A 25069-nucleotide genomic window follows, 5' to 3' on the forward strand; every position below is an offset into this window, starting at 1 on the left:
ACTAAACCTCCCTAGCACAGAATTGCAAGCCCTTCACCAAACTACAAACTTCAGTATTCCACAAGATGCAATTATGGCACTTAAACTTCAATCAAAGTGGTACAATGCCATACGGCATATACACATTTGGAGAGATCCTCTTGTTGCTCTTTGCAATCTCTTTTTGTCACCACGTGTGGCCACTTCCCTGCTCAGCTATAATTCTGAAAAAATGAAAAATTACTAATCCCAACAGAGATCCTTAGCAGAAACTTGTTCCTTACATCCCTCCATAGTCAATTGCAACTTGCACTCACATCCTCAGTGACACTATCAACATTGCTTTTTTAGAATACATGTATTTGTTTCCCTTCCAACTAGTTGGACCATTTTAATTCCCTCAGAAGTGTGCCAAATTGAAATGGATTTAAATGAGCAATTTGCTTAGCAGTGCCAGTCATTTCGTTCAGCAAAACCTTCTCTGTGACAGCACTGTCACATTGATACCATGTGTCCTCTTAGCTTGACAATAGATACTGACACAATTGTAGCATAAATGAGCCAACGTGTGTAGTATTGCATAGTATTTTCCTGCATCCATTTTGTCACTCAGCATCCCAACTGGGTATTCTGCAGATGAAAACTGCAGTGGATAAACTTCGTACAATAGGGTGATTTAGAGAATTGAATAAAAGGCAATTGTTAGTATCTATTGAAGAGTGACACTGGCACAGCATAGGCTTATTTTATCTGTGTAAAAGTTAGGCTTTAGCAAAGTATAGGCTAATGTAGTATCGGCATTTAGTGATGACTTGCATTTGACTCATGGTGGATTTCCACAATCATACAGATATAAAATTATAAAAGCTTTATCTTACAAGGTGTATCAATGAATGCAAAATGATTATTTCCATAGGTCATACTATTCGCAAAGAAAGCCTGGATCTTTTGCCTTAGATTTTGGAGTTCCATTTCTTTTGTTCTTCTCCGTAAGTGCCTCAGTGTTAGAAGAAAGAGTACATTAATTGCAATTACAAGAAACTGCTGTGCCTCTTTTTGCAAAGTCAGAAGGAAAAAAAATTAATCAGTGGACATTAATATAAGGTGCTATTAAATTACATTATTGCTGTAGCTAATCAGCGGCAAAGGAGCAGCAAATGACATTGGGGAGAAATCAGACCTGGGCCTTGTGACTCTGTTTTCTGCAGCACAACATCCGGGACTGAATAAACAAGGGGTGGTGGTGGAGGATCTGCAGCACAGCGCATCTTTACTCAGCATCTGAAACACAGATGGTTAGAGGGTGTTATTAGAACCAGTCCTTTTGGTCAAAACACATATTCAGGACTGTATAAAACAGTCAGGCAGAGGTAACGCAGGAAAAGAGACAGAAGCAAACTTTTTTAAAAAATGGAATAAAAACATCTGTTTAATGAATGCAGCCTTTCTCAGTCTTGGAATCTGAAGATTATCCCCAGCCATCCCTAGTCATGATGAATGAGGGTAATAAGAGTGGCAATCCAATACAACTGGATGGTACCATGTTCAGCAATAGCTGGTTTACAGTATGAGAGCTTATTTTCCAACCGGACATGGGGGCTTGAATATCTGCTGAGATGAGCTGCAAGTTCTCTCAGGTCAACATTATACTTCTAGGAGAGAAGAGCAGCTCTTTTTCCCCACACCCAGTGAAAAGTGCGTTGGATCAAGCAATATTCTGTTCTCAGTCATATTAGGGATGGAGGTATTCTGTGAGCCACTCTTTGACCTTGCAGCAAGGCTCGTCCTCCGGCCTCCTGCCAGGAGCGGCTTGTAGACCGCGAGCTCCGGAGAGAGAGGAAGGGACAGCGGAGCTTGCGGCAACAGCAGAAGGTGAGTGGATGGTCCAGCCTCAGGGGGCCAGACCCTCGTTATGTCCACCTGTGCAGGATATTCGTATATGAATACTCCCATCTCTAATAAGGATTAGTTGAGTTGCCAATCGCTAACCAAGAGGAATCCAAACACCAGGAGAGTGAATTAGAGTTGTATAAGTTTTATTCAAAGTCATGATATAAAGGGGGGGGGGGAATGAATAAATTCAAGAATACCACTATAACACAAGACAACATAACCAATTGCAAACATGCCCAACATAGGTCTGGCCATGAGTGATCTTAGGCTGTTTCAGAAAGTGCAAAGATGAGGCATGAGATGGGGTTAAAATACGAATATCCCAGGCCCAGCTGCAACTCATGTGGGTCTGACCCTCGGAAGCAGTCTGTCCACTCACGCGCTGCCACACCACCAGTGTCCCAATCGTGGAAGTAGCTCCTCTGTCTCCCTGCTCAGCTGGACACTCAGCAACCGTGCAAGGATACGTGTCATCCCAGCCCCTCCCTGGAGTGGCCAGCCAAGCAGGGAGATGGCAGAGCTACTACCGTGATTGGTGGGAAGAGTGGGACACTGGCAGTGCAGCGATGCGTGAGTTCACGGGCTGGTTCTAAGGGCCGGACCCGCATTAGTTGGAGGTGGGATGGGGATATTCTTATTTGTAAAGGAATACAAATATCCCCATCTCTAGCTATGATTGTTTGAAGGGATCTGACACCTCTTTATTCCTGACTTTTAAAGAGACTTGTATTTTCAATTCCAATTGCCATGCTGACTTCACATTACTTACACTGAGATCTCAATAATTACGCCAGATTCTGAATAATTACTAGGATTTACTCTTACCACTAAACAAAAAACCTGCTTAACACGTGTTATCACAGACAGACTGAACCAAATTGCTTAAAGGAAAGAAGTGATAAAAAGGGAGGTCATGTGCTAGTCATCTGTCCACGCACGTGCTCCAAGTCCTTTTTCTAATTTAGGGGACAGGACTGAAATAATATTGTCTTCCTCAAAATAGATGCAAAGACTTGTTTAGGAGCTAAGAGCATATTTCTTGATTTCCTGTGATACTTGGATATCTGCCTTTCCTGAAGAGGAAGCTGAGGCAGGAGGTAAGCTGTGCTTGGGGGGGACATTTTATTTGGTGAGGCATTTTCTTCTAGGCTGACCTTTGCTCTCCCTGACCACATGGTCTGAGGAGATGGGGTTTTAGCTTTAAATGATTGCAAGCAGTAGCTCTAAGCCCCTTTCCTGAAGAGGAAGCTGAGGCAGGAGGTGAGCTGTGGTTGGGGGAGGATACATTTTATTTGGTGAAGTATTTTCTTCTAGGCTGACCTTTGTTCTCCCTGACTGCGTGGTCTGAGGGGATGGGGTTTAGCTTTAAATGAGTGCTGAGGCCAATGCACCTGAACGATGGGAACATTTCAAGATTGCTATTTATAACACCGCCTTCTCCACATTTGGCAAGAAGATCAAAAAGACAGCAGACTGGTTCAAAGCCCATTCGGAGGAGTTGATGCCAGCCATCGAGGATAAGAGGAGAGCTCTAACAGCATACAAAGCCTGTCCTAACGAGTACAACTTGCAGGCTCTTCGAGCTGCTCATAGCAAAGTCCAACAGGTTGCCAGGAGAGGTTCCAATGATTATTGACTTCAGCTCTGCTCCCAGATACAGATAGCAGCGGACACAGGTAACGTCAAGGGAATGTATGATGGTATCAAGCAGGCTTTATGTCCAGAAGAAATCTGCTCCCTTGAAGTCTGCCACAGGCAGGACATCCAGGACCGAGCACAGCAGATGGAATGCTGGCACTACTCTGATATATTCCAGAGTGAATGTAGTAACCGAAGAGGCATTAAATAACACTGACTGCCTGACTGACTTGGAAGAGTTGGACAGCGAACCAACTTTAGCAGAAATAAAAGCAGCCTTGGATTCCCTCGCCTCCGGGAAGGGACCTGGGAAAGATAACATCCCTGATGAAGTGCTGTAAAGAGATAATCACCACTGAGCTGTATGAAGTCTTTTGTCTTTGCTGGACTGAAGGTGGAGTACCACAGGACATGAAGGATGCAAACATCATCACATTGTATAAGAACAAAGGAGACAGGGGCAACTGTAGTAACTACTGTGGCATCTCTCTTCTCAGCATTGTAGGGAAGCTGCTTGCCCGTGTTGTGCTGAAGAGACTCCAGGTGCTTGCAGACAGAGCGTATCCAGAGTGGATTTTGAGCTAATAGATAAACCACTGACATAGTATTCTTCCTCAGACAGTTGCAGGAGAAATGTAGTGAACAACAACAGCCACTCTTTGTGGCCGTCATAGATCTCACAAAGGCCTTTGACTTGGTTAGCAGGAATGGCCTTTTTAAAATACTTCCCAAGATTGGATGCCCACCTCGGCTCCTTAACATCATCAGGTCCTTTCATGAGGAAATGAAGGGCACTGTAGTTTTTGATGGCTCAACATCAGATCCCTTTGACATCCGAAGAGGAGTGAAACAGGGCTGTGTGGCAAGGTCTTTAATCTCTTTAGATTGAGAGCAAAGACCAAAGTCCAGCTGAAATGCATGCAGGTCTTCCTCTTTGCCAGTGATGCAGCCTTTGTTGCCCACTCCACTGAAGACCTACAACCACACATGAATCATTTTAGCAAGGCCTGCCAAGACTTTGGATTAACAACCAGCCTAAAGAAAGCACAAGTCATGGGTCAAGGCATGGACTCACTTCCCTCTATTACCATCTCCACGCAACAAATTAGAGGTTGTTCATGACTTTGTGTACCTAGGCTCAATGATCTCTGACACTCTCTCCCTAGATGTCGAGATGGTTAAACGCATTGGCAAAGCAGCTACCATGTTCTCTAGATTCACAGTGAGAGTATGGCTTAATAAGAAGCTGACGGCATATACCAAAATCCAGGTCTATAGAGCCTGTGTCCTCAGCACACTCCTGTACTGCAGTGAGTCCTGGACTCTTTGTGCATGGCAGGAGAGGAAACTGAACACCTTCCATATGCGTTGCCTCTGATGCACTTTTGGTATCACCTGGCAGGACAAAGTTCCAAATAGAGTAGTCCTAGAATGAGCTGGAATTTTTAGATTGTATACATTACTGAAACAGCGACATATACGTTGGCTCGGGCATGTAGTGAGAATGGCTGATGGCTGGATTCCAAAAGATCTCCTGTATGGCAAATTAATGCAGGGAAATTGCCCCAGCGGGAGACCACAGCTGCGATACAAGAATATCTGCAAGCGGGATCTGAAGGCCTTAGGAATGGACCTCAACAGATAGGAAACCTTGACATCTGAGCGTTCAGCCTGGAGGCAGGCGGTGCATCATGAGCTCTCCCAATGTGAAGAGACCCTTGTCCAGCAGGCGGAGGTGAAGAGGCAGTCCGAAACCAGCAAAATCAAGGAGCTGGACAGGGGGCAGACTATATTTGTCTTCAGTGTGGAAGGGATTGTCACTCTTGAAGTGGCCTTCTCAGCCACACCAGATGCTGTTCCAAGTCCCCCATACAGAGCACGGTACAATAGTCTTTCGAGACTGAAGGATGCATCCACAAAGGGACATGTGCCATGACAAAACTATGGTGTCAGTGCTTCATAAGCAGGCTGTCAAGCAAACAGTTTTTCCCTCTATCAGTAGTCCTGTGTGACTTTTACATAAGATTTTAAACTGATAGATTTTATATGAGCTATCTAATATTTATATGCTTGATCACACCCAGTTTTATTTCTATCAAAAGTAAATGGAGGTTCCTGCACATGGAGCGGTAACTGTTAAAATTTTCTAAAATCTCTACTGCAAGTACAGACCTAAATAAACTTTCAAGACAAGTATCTTCACCCACCAATTGAAATATCAAATTATTAGAACAGATTCATAAGCTACAAGTTTCCTTATTTCACTACACCAAAATCCACCTACTGTACCTAATCCAGTATTGCTTCTGCAGAAACACTTGGTTCAACTTTTTGGACATTCAAGGCATAAAGATATTGACTAGTCATTCACATTGATATTCAAATATATAGTTCTGGCGTACATGAAATTTCCCTTTGGCTACTGTGCCTAACAATATCCACTGGTATTCACTTGTGTTACTTAACAATCCTGCTGAACACTGACAGCATTACAGATGGACTGAACCTAATTGCTTAAAGCAAATAAGTGCTAAAGACAGAGGTCATGCATTAGTCACAACTAACCAATGTTCAATTGGATTCAGTAGGTCCACTCTACCTATAATAGCCTAAATGCAAATCCATGAAAATAGGGTTGCAAAGACTCTATGCCCTGTAGGGGTAGATGCACGCCTCATTCTAGAATCAATTCCTTTCAGCAGAGACAAATATCTGTGAGTTCATAGAGTTTACAGGAATAGCTCTTAAGCAGGGCATTATAGCTGCAATCTAAAAGCATGTCTGCTATAAACATGATTTGAATTGTACCTTAATCTGCCACAACAGATAACGTAAGAACCACATAAAGTATTATCAAAACACTTCTTTTTAGCTATTCTCACAACAACCAAGAGAATAAAATCAAAGGAAATATGACTGGGTGAAAAACTCAAAATCTTATTATCACAATACATTTTCTCATATTCAGTGATAACAAGGTCTCATTGTTTGATTGCACATGTTTGGGAGAGACCTCGAGAAAAATATCCTGCATTATGTAATAATTCTCTTTCCCCACTTCCTTACTTTCAGTAGGTTATCTAACCTGAATGGTCTTACTTCAGTGAAGCGACATCTGCCTCTCCCAACCTGCTGCCGTTTGAGCATGTTAGACTATATTTTGCATAAACCCCAGCCATATCCTGGGTTTTGTAACAAATTCCAGTGGGATTAATTAAATAGATTAAATAAACTGGAAGCATATCGCCTCTGCTTCAAGGTGGTGCGATTGTGCAATGAAATGGTTTGAAGAAATGGAGCAGATATATTTTGTCCCTACTTAGCTTTGAATAATGGCCATTTAAATGTAAAGGACATTTAAACGGAAGTTCCTACAGAGCTATCTATCTATCAGAACCCCAACTATGGGCACAGCCACACTGTATTATTGAGCTGCACCAAGTGATTCAGGGAGTCAGTTTCCTGACATTCCAAGTTGTTTTCTGCTTGTGCTTATGAAGCTAGAAAGCCAAAGGAATAAATATTCCATGTGTTATTGGAAAGGTTTAGAGCACTATTACTTGTAATGGTGTCACATGGTTCAATCCCTGTGCATTATGCTGGAAGCTTACTGAATGCTATTACTTTAAAACATCCTCTTTGGTGATTTAATTTACTTCTGCCACCAGGTGGCACTTTCAGAGGATTTATTATTTTCAAAAATATATTATATTCAGCATTTAAAGCCAAAAAAAAATTTAAACTTGATCAAAGTGCAGAACACTGTTTAGATATAAGCAGCAGCTACTCTACCTTTGCCTCCTTGGCTTCATAAAGAATGAATTCTAATTCTGAAAAGCAGCATTTTGACATACACAACAAGAAAAATATTCATTGTATTCGCGAAGGCTTTCATGGCCGGGATCTAATGGTTGTTGTGGGTTTTTTGGGCTTCTTGGCCGTGTTCTGAAGGTGGTTTTTCCTAACGTTTCACCAGTCTCTGTGGCCGGCATCTTCAGAGGACAGCAAACCGTGCTCTGGTGTAGTTTGGCTAGGGCGTGGAGTATTTATGACTGTGAGATGGGATGATTAGTGTGCATTGTTGTGGGTGTATTGTTTTCTGTGGATGGGTGATTAGTGTGTTTTGTTGTGGGTGTATTGTTGTGATAAGGAGATTATCTGTCACTGTGGTTGATGGTAGTGATCCCCTTGACCTTGTGGTTGGGTAGAGTTCGTGACCTTTTGTATGCTGTATTTTTGAGAGCTGGGAACCAAGTTTTGCTGAGTTTCAAACTTTCCTCTTTTTTGTTGTAGTTTTTCTGGTGCTTGTGGATTTCAATGGCTTCCCTGTGCAGTCTGACGTAATGATTGCTGGTGTTGTCCAGTCTTTCAGTATTTTGAAATAGAATTTCATGTCCAGTTTGTTTTACGGCATGTTCAGCTACTGCAGATTTTTCTGGTTGTTTTAGTCTGCAGTGTCTCTCATGTTCTTTGATTCTGGTGTGGATGCTTCGTTTTGTGGTTCCAATGTATACCTGGCCACAACTGCAAGGTATCCGGTATACTCCTGCAGTGGTGAGGGGGTCCCTTCTGTCCTTTGCTGACCGTAACATTTGTTGTATTTTTTTGGTGGGCCTGAATACTGTTTGTAAGTTGTGTTTTTCCAGAAGTTTCCCCATGCGGTCTGTGACCCCTTTGATGTATGGCAGAAATACTTAAATACATAAAGAAAGCAGACCGCCGAAGAATTGATGCCTTTGAATTGTGGTGCTGGAGGAGGCTCTTGAGAATCCCCTGGACTGCAAGGAGAACAAACCTATCAGTTCTAAAGGAAATCAACCCTGAATGCTCACTTGAAGGACAGATCCTGAAGCTGAGGCTCCAGTACTTTGGCCATCTCATGAGAAGAAAAGAGTCCTTGGAAAAAACCTTGATGTTAGGAAAGTGTGATGGCAAGAGGAGAAGGGGACGACCGAGGATGAGATGGCTGGACAGTGTCTGCGAAGCAACCAACATGAACCTGACACAACTCCGGGAGGCAGTAGAAGACAGGAGGGCCTGGCGTGCTCTGGTCCATGGGGTCACGAAGAGTCGGACACGACTAAACGACTAAACACACACAGAAATACTTTGTTTGTGGGTGGCTGTTTTTGTTCTTCAGTTCGGTGTTGTTTTCTTGGTTTGATGGCTCTTGTGATTTCATTTTTGGAGTAGCCATTTGCCTGTAGGGCCCAATTCAGGTGGTCGAGTTCAGTGTTGAGAAACTGAGCTTCACATTTCCGATTTGCACGGTCTACCAGTGTTTTGATTATGCCTCTTTTTTGCCGTGGGTGGTGGTTGGAGTTTTTGTGTAGGTACTGGTCTGTGTGGGTGGGTTTTCTGTAGACCTAGTGTCCCAGTCGGAAGTCGGTTCTGCGTAGAACCATGACATCTAGGAACGGGAGTTGGCATTCTGTTTCTTTTTCCATGGTGAATTGTATATTTGGGTGGATGCTGTTGAGATGGTTGAGAAATTCTTCCAATTTTTCTTCACCGTGACTCCAGATTGTAAAGGTGTCATCCACATATCGGAACCAGACTGTGGGTGCGAAGGGTGCCGAAGCCAGGGCAAGTTTTTCAAAATGCTCTATGTAGAAATTTGCTATAACCGGGCTGAGAGGGCTGCCCATGGCCACTCCATCTGTCTGTTCGTAGAATTCATTTTCCCACTGGAAATAGCTGGTTGTAAGGCAGTGCTGGAAGAGGGCCTTGATGTCTTCTGGGAATATCTGCTGAATGAGTGTCAGGGTGTCCTTTACCGGTACTTTAGTGAACAGGGATACTACATCAAAACTGACCAGTCTATCCCCTGGGTTGAGTTTTAGGGTGCTGATCTTGCTTATGAAATGCCCTGAGTCTTTGATGTAGGATGAGTTTGTCCAATGTGGGTCTGTAGAAGGGTTGCTAGGTGTTTGGCTAATTCATATGTTGGGTAGCCGATGGCACTTACAATGGGCCTGAGAGGGGTAGAGTCCTTGTTTGCTGTCCTCTGAAGATGCTGGCCACAGAGACTGGCGAAACGTTAGGAAAAACCACTTTCAGAACACGGCCAAGAAGCCCGAAAATCCCACAACAACCACTTAAAAACAGATTAAAATTTTCTCAAGAGCACACACTGAGCCAAGAAAAATGGTGGTGACAAACCACATGACTTTAAACTGACTTCAAGCCCCCTGATCCATCACCCAATTTATTTCAATAGTGTAAACCATGCCATAAGATTCATATTATTTTGATACTGGTGTAAAGGAATGGAAAAGTTTATTTTAATTCCAGTGATTCTCAATGAACTAGTTTGCCTCTCTCTTCATTAGAACAGATAAAGGGCATGGCTAGAAATTATAGCTGTAGAACAGAATAATCTATGAAGAGAAAAAGAAACTAAATTAAAATTATTTTATCCTCTCTACAATCAACTCCCTTTAATGCATGTTCCAAACAGGAGTGATATTAATTCAGAAGTCTATCCTTTATAGAAGCTTCTTGAAAAATAAATCTGAGCATGTATGTGAGAGTCGTTTTTTAAAAAAGTATTATACTGCATGTTACATACAGCACTGATGTTATCTGTCTGTCATGGGCTTGGAGGGAAAGTTCCATCCTATGGGGAGTGGAAGGCGGGACATCAGGAGGAGGGGCTGTACTGTATATATAGGTGAAGCCTGTGTGGAGAAGTGGAGACGCTGGGATGTGAAGAAGCAGCAGCTGGGAAGAAGAAGCTGGTGTGGGAGTCTGTGTGTCAGACAGGGTACTACTGTGTGTCAGAGTACCAACCTGATAGGTTCAGGTGTCTGTTGGTTAGCCAGAACTGATAGGTTCAAGGTCTGTGCTTCAAGTTAAGTGTTCTGTGTGAACCAAACTGTGTGTATGTATGAGTGAAACTAAGCCACGTTACTATATCTTATTCACCTGATCATTTTATTTTCCCTGTGTGTTGTATTTAAATAAACCTTATTCTTTTATTTGTTAAAAATCCATCCCTGGTCTGTGTGACTTCTTATAGGGAATGGTTGGTGGCAGCTTAGGTAACGTGTGGCAGATCCCAGTAGGTCTGGGTTTGTCACATTGATTGGTGGCCAGCGTGTGGGATACGACTGGTCCAGTTGTCCAGCGGTCCAGCAAAGCCTTGGCAAGTGTGCCCAGAGCAAGGGGGGTCTAGTCAGGGACAATCTGAGAGCACGTAGGTAATCTTCTAGGTGTGCCTCACGGGGGGGTGCACTAGTAGAAGAACGTGTAACCTCAGATTGGGGGCTAGATTAGGGAGCTCTGAGGCAGCCTGTTTTGGCGGGAAAAAAGCTGAGGCAAAACTGTAAAGTAACAGTGATCTAGCCTGCCTGCTGAGAGGCCCAGCAGAGGGGGGTAGACTCTAGCTCGCAACTGTTGCAAGTAGTGCTGAAGGACAGCAGCAATCTATAGGGAAAGCTGGTTCTGAGGCAAAAAAAAAAAGTGGTCGTTTTATTTTGAGGCTTGACTTTTTAAAGCAGCCTGTTCTGGGGGGGAGTATGCCCTTGACTCGAAGCCAAATGGCAGAAATGGGTGAAGTGAAAGACCCCCAGGTTGACCAAGGTTCTGAGGAGGAATTTGGCTCAGTGCAGGGTGACAGCACGGGAGAACAGAACCCAGAGCTCAGAAAATTGCTCATAGCCCAACAGCATGAACTGAGGGTGAGGGAAATGGAGGAAAGATTAGAGAGAGAGAGAATGGAAAAGGAAGAAAGATTAGAGAGACAGAGAATGGAATTGGAATTGCAGAGAGAGAAAATGGCGTTTGAGTTAAGGAAATTGGAACTGATGAATCAGAACAATAATAACAATAGGGATTCTGAGGGAGGCCAATTGTCTAAAGCTGACCTGAAGAAATGCCCTGTGTACCACAAGGGAGATTGTCCTGAGGTGTTCTTTTCCTTAGTGGAAAGAGCGTTTGTGGACTTCTCAGTGAGGGAAACTGAGAAGATGACCATCATGCGATCTTTAATCAGTGGTAGCCTGGCTGAGGTTTATTCAGAGATGCCAGAGGGACTGATGAAAGATTTTGCAGAGTTTAAAAAACTGGTGTTTGCAAGACATGGGATAAATGCGGAACAGCTGAGGCAAAGATTCAGGTCCCTCACAAAGAAACCAGAGCAGACTTTTACCCAAGTGGGGGCCCAATTGGTGAGGCTGTTTGAGAAATGGCTATCTCAGGAGGGGACAGAGACCTACCAGCAGCTTAAAGACTTGATAGCGCTGGAACAGTTCTATTCAGTCCTGCATGGGGAACTGAAATTCCAGGTGAGGGAAAGGAAACCGAAATCTGTGGCAGAAGCCGCGGAGATTGCAGATTTTATTTCCCAAATAAGAAAGCCCTTGGGTGAGGGGAAATCTGTAGGTAAACCCAAAGAAACCTACAGCAAGTACTCTCAGGGACCAGGGAAAAGCCAGCAAGGGGGAGGGGCCCATGGTGAAGGGAAGCCCTCAGACATGAAACCAAGACCTCAGATTTTGGAGGGAAAACCAAAACAAGATGAGAGAGACTCAAAATACACCAGAAAATGCTATTTCTGTCAGGGAAAGGGCCATCTAATCTCAGAGTGTGAGAAATTAAAGCAGCTAAAAGGAATGGTGCCTCAGGATTCGAGTGGGACCAAGCCAAAAGCTGTGTTCTGTGTCCAGAAAGAGCAAGGCTCATTGTCACTGAGGGAGCCTGTTGCCATGGCTACTCAATCTGGAACAGCTACATCTGCTGATCAGGCTGAGGAAAATGGTCCTCTTGTAGAGGTCAGGCGCTGCCTGCTGGTGAGAACAGATTCTCAGTTGTTTGAGACAGCAGGGGTGGACGTAGGAATACTTGACCATCAGTATCGGGGGCTGCGGGACACTTGTTCTCAGGTGACCCTGTGCCATCCAGATATTATTCCTAGGGAATATGTAATCCCAAATGAGAGCATGAAGGTGGCAGGGATTGAGGGGCAGGTGATCTCTCTGCCAGTCGCGGAGGTACCTGTCAACTTTCAAGGCTGGAGGGGAGTTTGGCGGCTAGCAATTTCATCGACTCTGCCAGCAGCCGTGCTCGTGGGAAATGACCTGGCTGAACATGTGAAACGGGTGCTAGTGATTACACGTTCACAAGCCACCACGGGGACAGTTCAGGGGGGGTAATGATGAGCCAGAGACGGAAGCAGGTGGGGGGAGTTCAGAAGCTGTGGTGGAAACCTTAACCACAGACAGCAGATTTGGACAAGAGCAAAAGGCAGACGCCACTCTCCAAAAGTGTTTTGAACAGGTGACTGACGCCCAGCTAACACCTGAAACCCCAGTGAGATTTCTGGAGAAAAAGGGGATTTTGTATAGAGAGACCCTGAGGAATATCTCAAAAGGGGGAGATGGGATCAGAAGTCAGCTAGTGGTACCTGAAAAGTATCGCCCCATGATCTTACAAAGGGGGCACTCGGACATGTTTGCTGCACACTTAGGGGTGAACAAAACACAGCAGAGAATCACACAGAATTTTTACTGGCCTGACATAGGGAAGCAGATCAGGGAGTTCTGTAAACAATGTGATGTGTGTCAAAGGCAGGGGAATAGCCACGACAGGACCAAAGCAAAGTTGTGCCCTTTGCCTGTGATTGACACTCCGTTCAAATGCATAGGGGTGGATATTGTGGGACCTTTGCCCAAGGCCACAAAGAGGGGGAACAGGTTCATTCTCAACATTGTGGACCATGCCACGAGGTACCCTGAAGCCATACCCTTGACTAACATTGAAACTAACACAGTGGCAGATGCCTTGGTGGGGTATATGTCCAGGATGGGATTTGCCTCAGAAATAATCACAGATTTGGGCACATCGTTCACATCAAAGCTCATGAAACGCTTATGGCAAATCTGTGGAATTAAGCACAGGGAAGCCACTGCCTATCATCCTGAAAGTAATGGGTTAACTGAGAAGTTCAATGGGACTCTAATGCGCATGATTAGGGCTTACTTGGCAGAGAATCCAAACAATTGGGACCAGAAGCTGCAATCCCTTTTGTTTGCTTATCGATCAGTGCCACAAGCCAGTACCGGGTTCAGTCCATTTGAACTTTTATTTGGGAGAAGGGTGAAAAGGCCCCTTGATTTGATCAAACAAAATTGGGAGCAGATCACCCAGGATGACCCACAAGACGTTGTGACATCTATAGACTCTTTAAGGAATGGCCTAAAGAGAAACCTAGAGCTAGCAGCAGGGACCCTGCAAGCTCAAAAGGTCAGAAAGAAAGCTTGGGAAGACCAGGAAGGCAGGGAGAGGCACTTTAACCCAGGGGAGGGAGTGCTTTGGCCCAGGCCCTGCAAAGAAAACAAACTGCAGCTGGGTAGCCCAGAAAGAAAATACTTGGGTCACATGGTAGGGGGAGGAGTGATAAAACCCCTGGAGGCCAAAATAGAAGCTGTTCGTGATTGGCCTAGACCCAACACCAAGAAAAAAGTCAAATCATTTCTTGGGTTGGTGGGCTACTACAGAAAGTTCATCCCGAGGTTTAGCGAGATTGCGGCTCCGCTGACCGATCTGACGAGGAAGAAGGCTGATGACCGCATCCCGTGGACCAGCGACTGTGAGGCGGCGTTCCAGAGGTTGAAGGAGGCGTTAATCAACTATCCAGTGCTGCGTGCTCCAGACTTCGACCGGGAGTTCATCGTCTACACCGATGCGTCTAACAGCGGGGTAGGAGCGGTTCTTTGCCAGGAGGATGAGAATGGTGACCAGCATCCAGTGTCCTACCTGAGTAGGAAACTTCAAAAAGGTGAGAGACATTTGGCAACCGTGGAGAAGGAGTGTTTGGCCATAGTCTACGCGATCCAGAAGGCCAAGCCTTACATCTGGGGAAGACATTTTGTTCTGTGCACTGACCATTCACCACTGCAATGGTTAAAGACAATGAAAACCCACAATAGCAAACTTATGAGGTGGGCTTTAAACCTACAGGACTATGACTTTGAAGTGAAGGTGGTCAGAGGGTCAGTGAACTGTGTTGCTGACGCCTTGTCAAGAAGACCTGAAGAATGAAGACGGCGAAAGAACATGGACTATGTGTATATATTGATGACAAAAAGTTAAATGTACCTGTTTTTTTTTAATTTGGTTTGTATGAATAAAGGTAAATTGATGTAATGTATATGGTAAATGTTTAAATGCCTAATTGCTATGGTTAACTTAGAATGTAAGTATAAGTAAGTATGATATGGTATGTATAACTGTTGTTGTGTGTTTTATCCAGGTTGTTTTTTTGGGAAAAAGCACCTTAGCTTTCCCCCTACAAAACAACTTATAAAGAGGGGAGGTGTTACATACAGCACTGATGTTACCTGTCTGTCATGGGTTTGGAGGGAAAGTTCCATCCTATGGGGAGTGGAAGGCGGGACATCAGGAGGAGGGGCTGTACTGTATATATAGGTGAAGCCTGTGTGGAGAAGTGGAGACGCTGGGATGTGAAGAAGCAGCAGCTGGGAAGAAGAAGCTGGTGTGGGAGTCTGTGTGTCAGACAGGGTACTACTGTGTGTCAGAGTACCAACCTGATAGGTTCAGGTGTCTGTTGGTTAGCCAGAACTGATAGGTTCAGGGTCTGTGCTTCAAGTTAAGTGTTCTGTGTGAACCAAACTGTGTGTATGTATGAGTGAAACTAAGCCACGTTACTATATCTTATTCACCTGATCATTTTATTTTCCCTGTGTGTTGTATTTAAATAAACCTTATTCTTTTATTTGTTAAAAATCCATCCCTGGTCTGTGTGACTTCTTATAGGGAATGGTTGGTGGCAGCTTAGGTAACGTGTGGCAGATCCCAGTAGGTCTGGGTTTGTCACACTGCATATCAATGATTATAGCTTTCAAAGACTTTGAGTAGAAAGCGGATTAGCTGAAAAGCAAACAATTCATGCTTAAAAGCCCATCATATAATATTGAGAAACATTTTAAAAACTGGAAGCAAAATATTTTCCCATGTTAAATATTTTTAGTACTTTCCTAAAAGATTGCAAGTTTTGAGATATTTTTTATCCTGGTTTTCTTTTTCACAATAGGAATGCCAGACCCAGCTAACAAATAAAGAATACAGTGGACCCTTGACTTACAGACGGCTTGACTTACAGACTTTTTGAGTTACAGACTTCTCTGGCCGCAAAATTTAGGTTTGACTTGCAGACTAAGATTTGACTTACAGACCAGAAAAAAACAAAAATGGAACAAAAACGGCCTGTTACGGGATTAATCGGTTTTCAATGCACTGTAGGTCAATGGAGACTTGACTTACAGACTTTTTGACTTGAGAACCGCCTTCCAATACGGATTAAGTTCTCAAGTCAAGACCCCACTGTACAATCCAGTATATTAAATAAACACTCAGGGGACTGTTGGCATATACTTACATACTTTAGCGTTATTTTATATTATATGGAGAAAGAAGAATATACTGTAGCAATACAGTGTATGTTATGGTACATCAACCAAATTAAATTATTTAACAGTGCAATTCTATTCCATAAGCCTTCAGCCAACACCTTGCTGGTGGTGGCACCTGTGGAACAGCAAGTGAGCAAGAGGTTTTCACCATTTTGCAGGGCCTCGTTATGTACTGGTTGCAAAACAGACTTGCTGCATATGGTTACAAAACAGGCTCCCAATAAAATGATGGGAATTGCTTGTGTAATTCTCATTTTGCATGCTGCAAATCCAACATGATGCCGATTCTCTGGTAAGGATGCATACGATTCTGAGTGTCTAGCAGGGTTTTTTGGGGGGGGCATGGAGCATATTGGGAGTTTTTATATAATGTCATGAGAACCATCATATAATGCACTGGTTCTTAACCTTTGTTACTCAGATGTTTTTGGACTGCAACTCCCAGAAGCCTTCACCATCAGCTCTGCTGGCTAGGGTTTCTGGGAGTTGCAGTTCAAAAACACCTGAGTAACCAAGGTTAAGAACCACTGATATAATGGACACTACTCAGGGCACATTCATAAAATGGCTGCAGTGATTAGCATGGCTAATCAAAACCACAGATTTCACAGACAGGCCAATTGCCATGGATAAAATAAAAGTAATTTACAGAAAAATATGAGGCAAAATTGGGATTTAAGCTGAGAACCCAAAATCAGTCCTTTAACCCCACAACTTTCTGCAGAACTGCATGCTGGTTAGTCCCAAATCACAACAAGTGTTGATCTCAGCAAAACTATTTCTAGGCTTATAGGAAGATTGCTGCGAAATCAGATACAAAAAAAATTACAGTACATTGATTGAAGATAAATTAGCTGTAGATTGTCAGGAAGCAAGTTCTGAGGTCATGGGAGATGACTTATCTTTACTTTACTTTCTCCAAACCTTTATTGGCATAAATACAGCTGGGATTACTAACAATAAACACAACGGGTTATAATTTGGAAGTTAATTTAAGAATCTCAAGCAGAAAAATAGCGACAGCTTCAGTGATACGGGAGGAAGAGTCATTCAGAAAAATCTCAGGGGTGTTCGGCAGGGAAGATAACCAGGGTTCTAGTAGTGCCTTACGAATGGAAAAATGAACTGAGCAGAAAAACAATATATGGTCAAGTGTATCCGGAACCAAATGGCAGAACAGGCATAATCGATCCTCTTTAGGAATATTTGCAAATCGACCGGTATGGTTCGCTGAGGGAAAAATGTTAAATCGGGCTAACATAAATGCTCTTCTTAACCTGGGGTTGATAAGTGAGGAAAAATAATTTGGATGATAACCAAGTGAAGGGAAAAGACCAAAAGAAAGCGGGGAACAGGTAGGATTCAGTTTGGCTGCAAGAACCTCAAACTCATGCTGCCAGAGTTTAGATTTAATAAGAGCATGGGCCTGTTGAATTCCTAAATCATTTAGGGATTCTAGATTCAAATCAAGGGATTGAAGTTTAATCTCAATCAACTTCAGCCACTTGGAAAGGAAATTGTCTCTGAGTAGATCGTATAGTAAGGAATTGGGCTTAGAGTTTAAATGTAAACGAAGCCAATATTTAAATGTGGTGGACCAAGCAAGGGTAGAAGGGAGATGGGTACCCAATTCCAAAACTAAAGTTGAAAGACGAATCATGTTGGGGACTCCTAAGATTTTCCTGAATAAGGCGGCTGCCAAAGTGTCAACATCGTGATCTATGGCCTCAATCCAAATAGGAGCTCCATATAGTAAGTGGGAAAGCAATTTAGTCCGAAAAATAAGCAACGCTGCAGGCACAAATTGATTGCCAGATGAGTAGTGAAATTTTGAGATGGCATTAAGATGGAGGCTAGAGGAAGATAGAACCAATTTTTTGTGGGGACGCCAACTGAGTTTATGATGCAGAGTGATACCTAGATATTTAAAGGATAAAACCTGCTGAAAGGTTTGTGCTCCGATTGTCCAGGGAGATAGTGATACAGAGTTGGAAAAGTTAGTTATTTTAGTCTTGTCAGCATTTATAACCAGGTCGTTAGCTGAACAAAAAGTTTGAAATTTGGATAGGGTACGACGGAGACCAGCTTTTGTTAGAGATAATAGGACTGCGTCGTCCGCGTACAAAAGCACAGAAATTGGGGAACCATTAAGAGAGGGTGCAGCATTAGTAGAAGCAGAAAGAGAGGAAGGCAGGTCCGCTAAAAATAAATTAAAAAGTAGTGGGGCTAAGACACATCCCTGCCGAACACCTTTGTTAACTAATAATTTGTCAGAGAGCTCATAGGAATTTGGCAGCCGAATCTGACATATATTGGAGGAGTGGAGACGCCTAAGCAAAAAAAAGCAGTCGGGGTTCAATACCCCAGTTGTTAAGTTTATCCCACAGTAAATTCCTATTAACTGAATCAAAGGCTCCTCGTAGATCGACGAAGGCGGCAAAAAGTCTAGCTTTGTGATAAATTGAGTATTTTTCGGCAAGGTGATACAAAAGCAGAACATGATCCAGAGTCGAGGCTTCAGAGCGGAAGCCTATCTGTTCCTTCCCAGGGAGGTTTTTAGAAGAGGCCCAAGCTGATAGTTTTGATAAGAGAAATTTAGAATAAAGTTTGCCTATATGAGACAATAGGCTGATTGGGCGATAGTTACTAGGAAGAGAAGGGTTGCCCTTTTTGAAGATTGGTATCAGAATAGAAGATAGCCAAGAGTCCGGAAATACACCGGAGTGATTTACTATGGTAAATAATTTGGCAAGCAGATGGGACCACCAAAGAGGATTGTTAGACAGAATCTCTGAGATAACATGATCAGGCCCTGGTGATTTGCCAGATTTAAGGGTGGAAATTAACTCTAGTACCTCATCGGAGGTAACCGGGGGCCAATCTGGGAAGTTTTGAGAGGGATTGATAGAATAATGGGGAGAGCACGAGGAGGAGAAGATTTTTGAAAAATGGGTAACCCAAGAATCAGAGGGTATTGGAGAGTACGGAGAGAGAGCATAAGATAAGTTTGTACGGGAAACAAGGGACCAAAAAACCTTAAAATTCCGAGAAAGAATGGCTTGCAGCAGATTGGTCCATTTGCGTTGGGCGTGTAGATGTTGTTTCATATCCAGAAGGGTGGTACAAGACCTTCTGGCTTCGAAGTAAATTTTAAGAGCATTAGGGGAAGGGTAGGCTCGAATAGAATGAAAAAGGGATCTGACCTGTTTCTTTGCCAGCCAACAATCGGAGTCGAACCAAGAATTAGCTCGATTGTGGGAAGAAGACCGATAAGGCCTACTAAGAGCTTGAACCAAGGAGGCCAAGAGACAGTCGTAAGTGTCTATAGCCTGGGGGGTAGAGTTGGTTGAACCTATAGTATTAATAAGGTCAATAGTCTCTGGCAATTGTGACCATGATAAAAAGTCAGTGTCAGTTTGAGGGGACCATTTAAGGCGTGGTGTGGGGCTGAGAGGGGGGGAGTAATAGGAGGGGGACGGACTGGGAGATTTAAGGATAGTCGAAGAGGCAGGTGGTCACTGTCAGTTCGTGTTTCAACAAAGAAATCAGATATAAATGGAAGGAGAATAGGGGAGGCAAAGGCATAGGAGATGACTTATCCATTTAGATCAACTGACTGTTTTACAGCAATGAAAAAAAAAATGAAATCTAGTGGGAATTATTAGAGAAGGAGGTCATACATTCATGGAATTCCCATATGACAGAAGTGACTTGATGGCATGTAACAATAACTAGGGAAAGACTCAGTATGGAACAACAAGAAAAGCATTACAACTTAGGCCCAACATTGATTAGAAATACATTCAGGACATAGCTAAGAACGGTAGCTATTTTCCCTGTAACTAATTCATGGTATCCAGTGTCAATGCTGAAGGCGATGCAGAAGACACCAGTGAAGTTTAGATGGTTTTAATATATACTTTAGATGGTTTTAATATATACTTGATATATATATATACATAGGACCAATGGTTAGTTAGTAGCTATTAAACAGTTGCACACTTTATTACTACTGTTAACTTATAATACAATACATGCACACACAGAGAAATAAATCCTACTTATTTGTGAAGGCCTTCACGGCCGGGATCTAATGGTTGTTGTGGGTTTTTCGGGCTCTTTGGCTGTGTTCTGAAGGTTGTTCTTCCTAATGTTTCGCCAGTCTCTGTGGCCGGCATCTTCAGAGACCAGAGCACAGACTGCTGTCCTCTGAAGATGCCAGCCACATAGACTGGAGAAATGTTAGGAAGAACAACCTTCAGAACATGGCCAAAGAGCCAGAAAAACCCACAACAACCATTAAATCCTACTTAATTCAATGGACTTAAGAGCTAGGGAAAGAAAGGTGAAGTTTACAGCCTAAAGGGGACATCTATGTTTGGAGGTAATATATCTTTATAAAATGTTTGGGATGAACACAGAATGACTTGCTAGGAATAACCAGAATGCTTAACTAGGTGGGCCTTTGCCCAGTCCAACAGAAGTATTCTTAGAGCATGCAGTTTTCCTTCCTAGAGAAATGGACAATCAGTCAGGTGCACAATGGACTTCCCTACTTTTAATTCAGCTTACCTTTTGAAATACATATACATGCTAAAAGATGTACAATCCTTTCTTGTGTATTTCAGAGCAATCTATACAGTCTCTGTGTTTGGCAACTATCACTATAATACAGTACAATAAAGGGGAAAAATAATTTCCCAGTGTTTTTAAAGTAACCTCAGTGACAGTTATCTTTATGAAAAGAAAACATTAGGTATTCCAACTGTTTTAAAAGACTGCATTTTCTTTGCATCAGACCAAACAAAAGATAAACCATTTCCTATCCATTTTCAGAGAACTGGCAGCACTATAGGCTTAAGCATGCCTTATTGCAAGTAATCAAATACAACATTTTAAGCTTCCTTATCCAAGCAGGCTTGGCATGAAATTTGCTGTCTGTCTAACTGGGCAAAGTCAATACCCTGAATCTTCATTCATAGGCTTTTGTGCGTACACAACTTGAATGTGATACTGATGCTATAAATATGCTCTCCCTCCCTCCTAGTTGGCAAGCTTTCTTAATTCATCTGGTGCAATGAAGTGAATAGGCTGTTTAAAGCTCCTGGGAAGAATTGTGATTTCTCTCTCTAAACACTGCAGGCAAGATCACAGCAGCATCCTGCAAACTAGCTGGTGTTCTTAAAGACCCTTTAAGCCAGCTTATGCAATACTTAATTTTTCCTGTGTTTTTCTTACTTTACAGGAACCTTGCTTCTTAAAGAGAGGAGATTTAAGGCAATTCTGTCCCAGCAAAGGGAAAGTAGCTATCCCTGACTGACATGTTAACCTAATTAACCTGTTAATGAACTCTGCAATATAGATATTGTTGCTGATATCCTCAGAGAGGAGAAAAGGAAAGGATGCTGTAGAAGGAATCTTTAACAGACAGATGGACTGCTTCAAGGAGAGATGATTATTTAAGCCTTGCCAGATCCCCTTAAAATAACAAACAACATTGCTTTAAGAAGTGAAAAGGTTTTATTTGAATCTGTAAAGACAAAAGGGGGGATCCCTGAGAAAGTGCAAAAATGTTTCTTACAACTGGATATGATTGTTAAAAGCAGAGGAGTATTTCCATAAAAGGCAGCAACTCTCAAACAAGGTATTGCTTCATCAAAGCCACCTTTTAGTCAGCCGTGAGATTTTCCAAGCTATTTTACAATAAAAACAAATAAAATAATTCAGGTCTTGAAAGAAACATTTAAAAAAGCAACAGACTAGAAACATGTCTAAATGTCCTACTCTTGCTCATAATTGAAACAGACCTTAAGGATAAACAAAACAACAGCTGTAATATCTTATTTAATAGGGTTGTAATTGTTAGAAAGGAAGTATGGAGGCTGTGCACCAGTGGGAGGGTATCTCAACTCCAAGGGCAAAATAGTTCTTGTCTAAAATTCATTATTTATAACCCATGTTTCCATTTTCAGAAGGTCCCAGGCAGATCTCCACTCCCACCCCACTCTGCAACAGAAAATACAATAATAGAAGAATTGTATTAAGTTATTATAATATTGTGATCATTCATATAGCACCATCATTGAGAATTGTACATTAGAGTAAAATAAGCAGAGAACCATAAAGAAACAGTGTAAATTAGAGTAACATATTTCTGAACTAGAATTAACCCACTACTACATGAAGCTCATGTCATAAAATTATATTTTAAAAACTCTAAAAGATCCCAGTAGTAATCAGAATTAAAGACAGTTTTTTTTCTTGGCAGGACCGGGCTGCAGAGACAGATCTCCCCATGCATGACTAGACACATGCACACCCACCCACATGCATGAACACACGCATGGTCCCCCACCCACATGGGCACACATGGACACATGTGCATCCATGTGTGCGAAGTGCATACATCTGTGTGTGCATGGGCAGGACGTCCGTGTGTCTGTGCGTGCATGTGGGGTGTGTCCATGCATGCATGGATGCACAAATGACCCACCCATACATGGACGGACACCCCAACACCCATGCATGCTAAACTGGTTCCCAGTGCAAAAACGTTTGTGGGCCACTGTCATAAATATCTCACTTACCTTGAAAGTCCTATTAGGGTCATTGTAAATCAGTTCCAACTTAACAGCACATAACATAAGCTGAATTACAAGTGAGTTTCAACTTCCAACTAAACAATATATTATAAAGCACTGAATTATTACCCATTTAGCCTTGATCATATCCATGCTTATTCAGAACATAATATCTAGTATAGATCAGTTGCTGTAAAGTTGCTTTTAATTTAGGGTGACCCTATAAATTAATGACCCCAAAAAGGTCCTCTGATTAACAGCCCCAATGAGGTCTTTCCAACTTAAGACAGCAGCTTCCTTTATGGAAAACCATTCATAAAGAAACAACATTAAGGAGGGGAAAGTAGAATGGCTGCAAAGTCCCTTTTGATTGGTCATGCTAGGTGGCATTCATCTATAAGTACATTTAATTTACAAAGGTCACCAGTGGTTAACTGAAAGACAGCACAGTAGAGGGCCACAAAAGTATTAGGGAAAACAACCTCTGCTTCTGGAAGTTAGAGAGAGGAGCGAGGCAAGGAAGGAAAAACTCAGCCAACCAGATGATGGGGAGTAAACTTCCCTTGGAATGCTTGAGGGACACCACACAAGGGAAGCTGACATGTGCTGCTACAATGTAGTAAGGTGGCTTCAGATGTGTAAATAGCAGCCATATCATCCATGTTTCCCAAACTTGGGTTCCCAGATGTTCTTGAACTGAAACTCCCAGAAACCTTCACCACTAGCTGCGCTGGCCAGGATTTCTGGGAGTTGTAGTACAAGAACATCTGGGTTGGGAATTATTGAAAGTCCAACAACCATCTTTCCTTGAAAATAAGAGAGGATCTTATATTAATTTTTGCTCCAAAATGCATTAGGGCTTATTTTCAGGGGATGTTTCATTTTTTTCCCCATGTACAACAATCTACATTTATTCAAATACAGTCTTGTCATCTTCAGATTGCTGCACAATGGTGGAGGGCGGCCCTTTGCTTAAATGGGGTTTATTTTTGGGGTAGGGCTTATATTACGAGCACCCTGAAAAATCATACTAGGGCTTATTTTCAGGTTAGGTCTTATTTTCAGGGAAACAGGGTATCTCAGCCAGACTGGACTAAGAAAAAAAGAAATGTCTCCAGTGGATCTATGCAAAACATAGCCTATCTGAGAATCATGGGTAAAGAGATATCTGACCAGATACCGGAAACTTTAAGAGAGAAATAGGCAGTTAAGGTTTCCAATCCAGGTTTGCTATTATAATCTCGGTAATCGTATGCTTACTATTTTGGAGTGTTCTGATAATGCAAGTTTACCCTGTTGCTTTTCCTATTAGGTTGGTGCCTGCAAATATCTACCAGGGTACAGTAGTTACATGAGATGCCATATACAAAGTTTCTATTCAGAAACATGAAATGATGATGAAATTTTAGATATTCATTGAAAATAAAAATACAGCCATAGAAAAATGTGGTTCAGTACAAAGATACCACAGTTTACCTTTATTTCACAGCAACCCTTCTTAGAGCCAGTTGGGTCTGCTCTGAAATGAGGTGGGCTTGCAGAAAGGAGAAGGAAAAGTAATTACCGGAAAGACCTTTGCTACAAGGAGCACCTCCACTGCTGCCTAACCTGCTTCCCTGCCTCTTCTGTCATGAATTAGCAAGAATCGCAGCTCAGGCTCCAGAAAAGCTGACTATGCAGAAGGGAGGGCAGTGAAATTAACAAGGGCTTAAATGCTACTGCGGTATTTGGGTATCACTGAATATTCAGAAAGTTAGAAGGAGAGACAGGACGATGGATAGGAAGAAAGAAGACAGGACAGAAAGGAAGGGCGGGGGGGGGGAGATAGCGATTCCTCTTTCCATATTCCTTGGCTTAGAGGCACCCCGATTCTCGTCTCTCTTTCCTAGCCAACTTGTTTTTGATGATCTGTTCAGTCAGAGCGCTGGATCACCGCCAGAGATCCCCACACAGAGGCCGCACACATACACACACGCGCCCAAACCCGGGCTCCTCCCTCTCTGCCTCTCCAACCTGCTGCAGCCTCGGCCAAGGGACCAGCGCGCCGTTCCCGCTACCAGAGGGATCCGCGCATCGACCAGGCCCAGAGGAAGCGGGTCACCGCTGCGCTTGCCAGCGGCAGCTCCCAGCCGGCGAGGAAGAGCGTGACTTTAGGCAGATGGATGGAGCGCTGCCGCCTGGAGCGCCCGGGGTGGCTCTGTTTCCAAACAGCCTGGGCTCCTGGCGGCGGCCGCCTTCTGCCCGCCATCGCTCCCCGTGTCATTCCCCCCCCCGCGCGCGCGCATGCCTCACGGCCACGGACGAGGCGAGAGCGCGGGGAAGAGTGCGGGCGGGGGGGAACCAGAGGCCCCCACGCCAACCTTCTGAGGTGCTGGCGAGCGGCCTCCGCCTCATAGCGCACCTCCTCTTCCCTCCGTGTTTCCTTAGAGGTTCCACCTCCTCTCGGGGAAACCAGGAGCAGCGAGAGGGTCGGAGCCCAGCCGAAGAAGGTGGCCCACAAGCTCCTCACAAAAGGGGTTCGGAGGGAATGAGAGCGGAGAGTGC

The 25069-nt window shown here is 43.3% G+C and overlaps 1 long non-coding RNA gene across 3 annotated transcripts in view; it reads right to left on the reverse strand.

Moving 5' to 3' along the window:
• LOC110081624 (uncharacterized) overlaps window positions 1-25069 on the reverse strand; it is a 45675-nt gene that overhangs the window by 19939 nt on the left and 667 nt on the right. For all 3 annotated transcript variants that reach the window (XR_013541709.1, XR_013541708.1, XR_013541707.1), the window contains exon 2: window positions 1160-1260. This is a non-coding gene — a long non-coding RNA (uncharacterized LOC110081624). The remainder of the gene's footprint in view (window positions 1-1159; window positions 1261-25069) is intronic.

Source organism: Pogona vitticeps, chromosome 2, assembly GCF_051106095.1.
Source record: "Pogona vitticeps strain Pit_001003342236 chromosome 2, PviZW2.1, whole genome shotgun sequence".
Classification (NCBI taxonomy): Eukaryota; Metazoa; Chordata; class Lepidosauria; order Squamata; family Agamidae; genus Pogona; species Pogona vitticeps.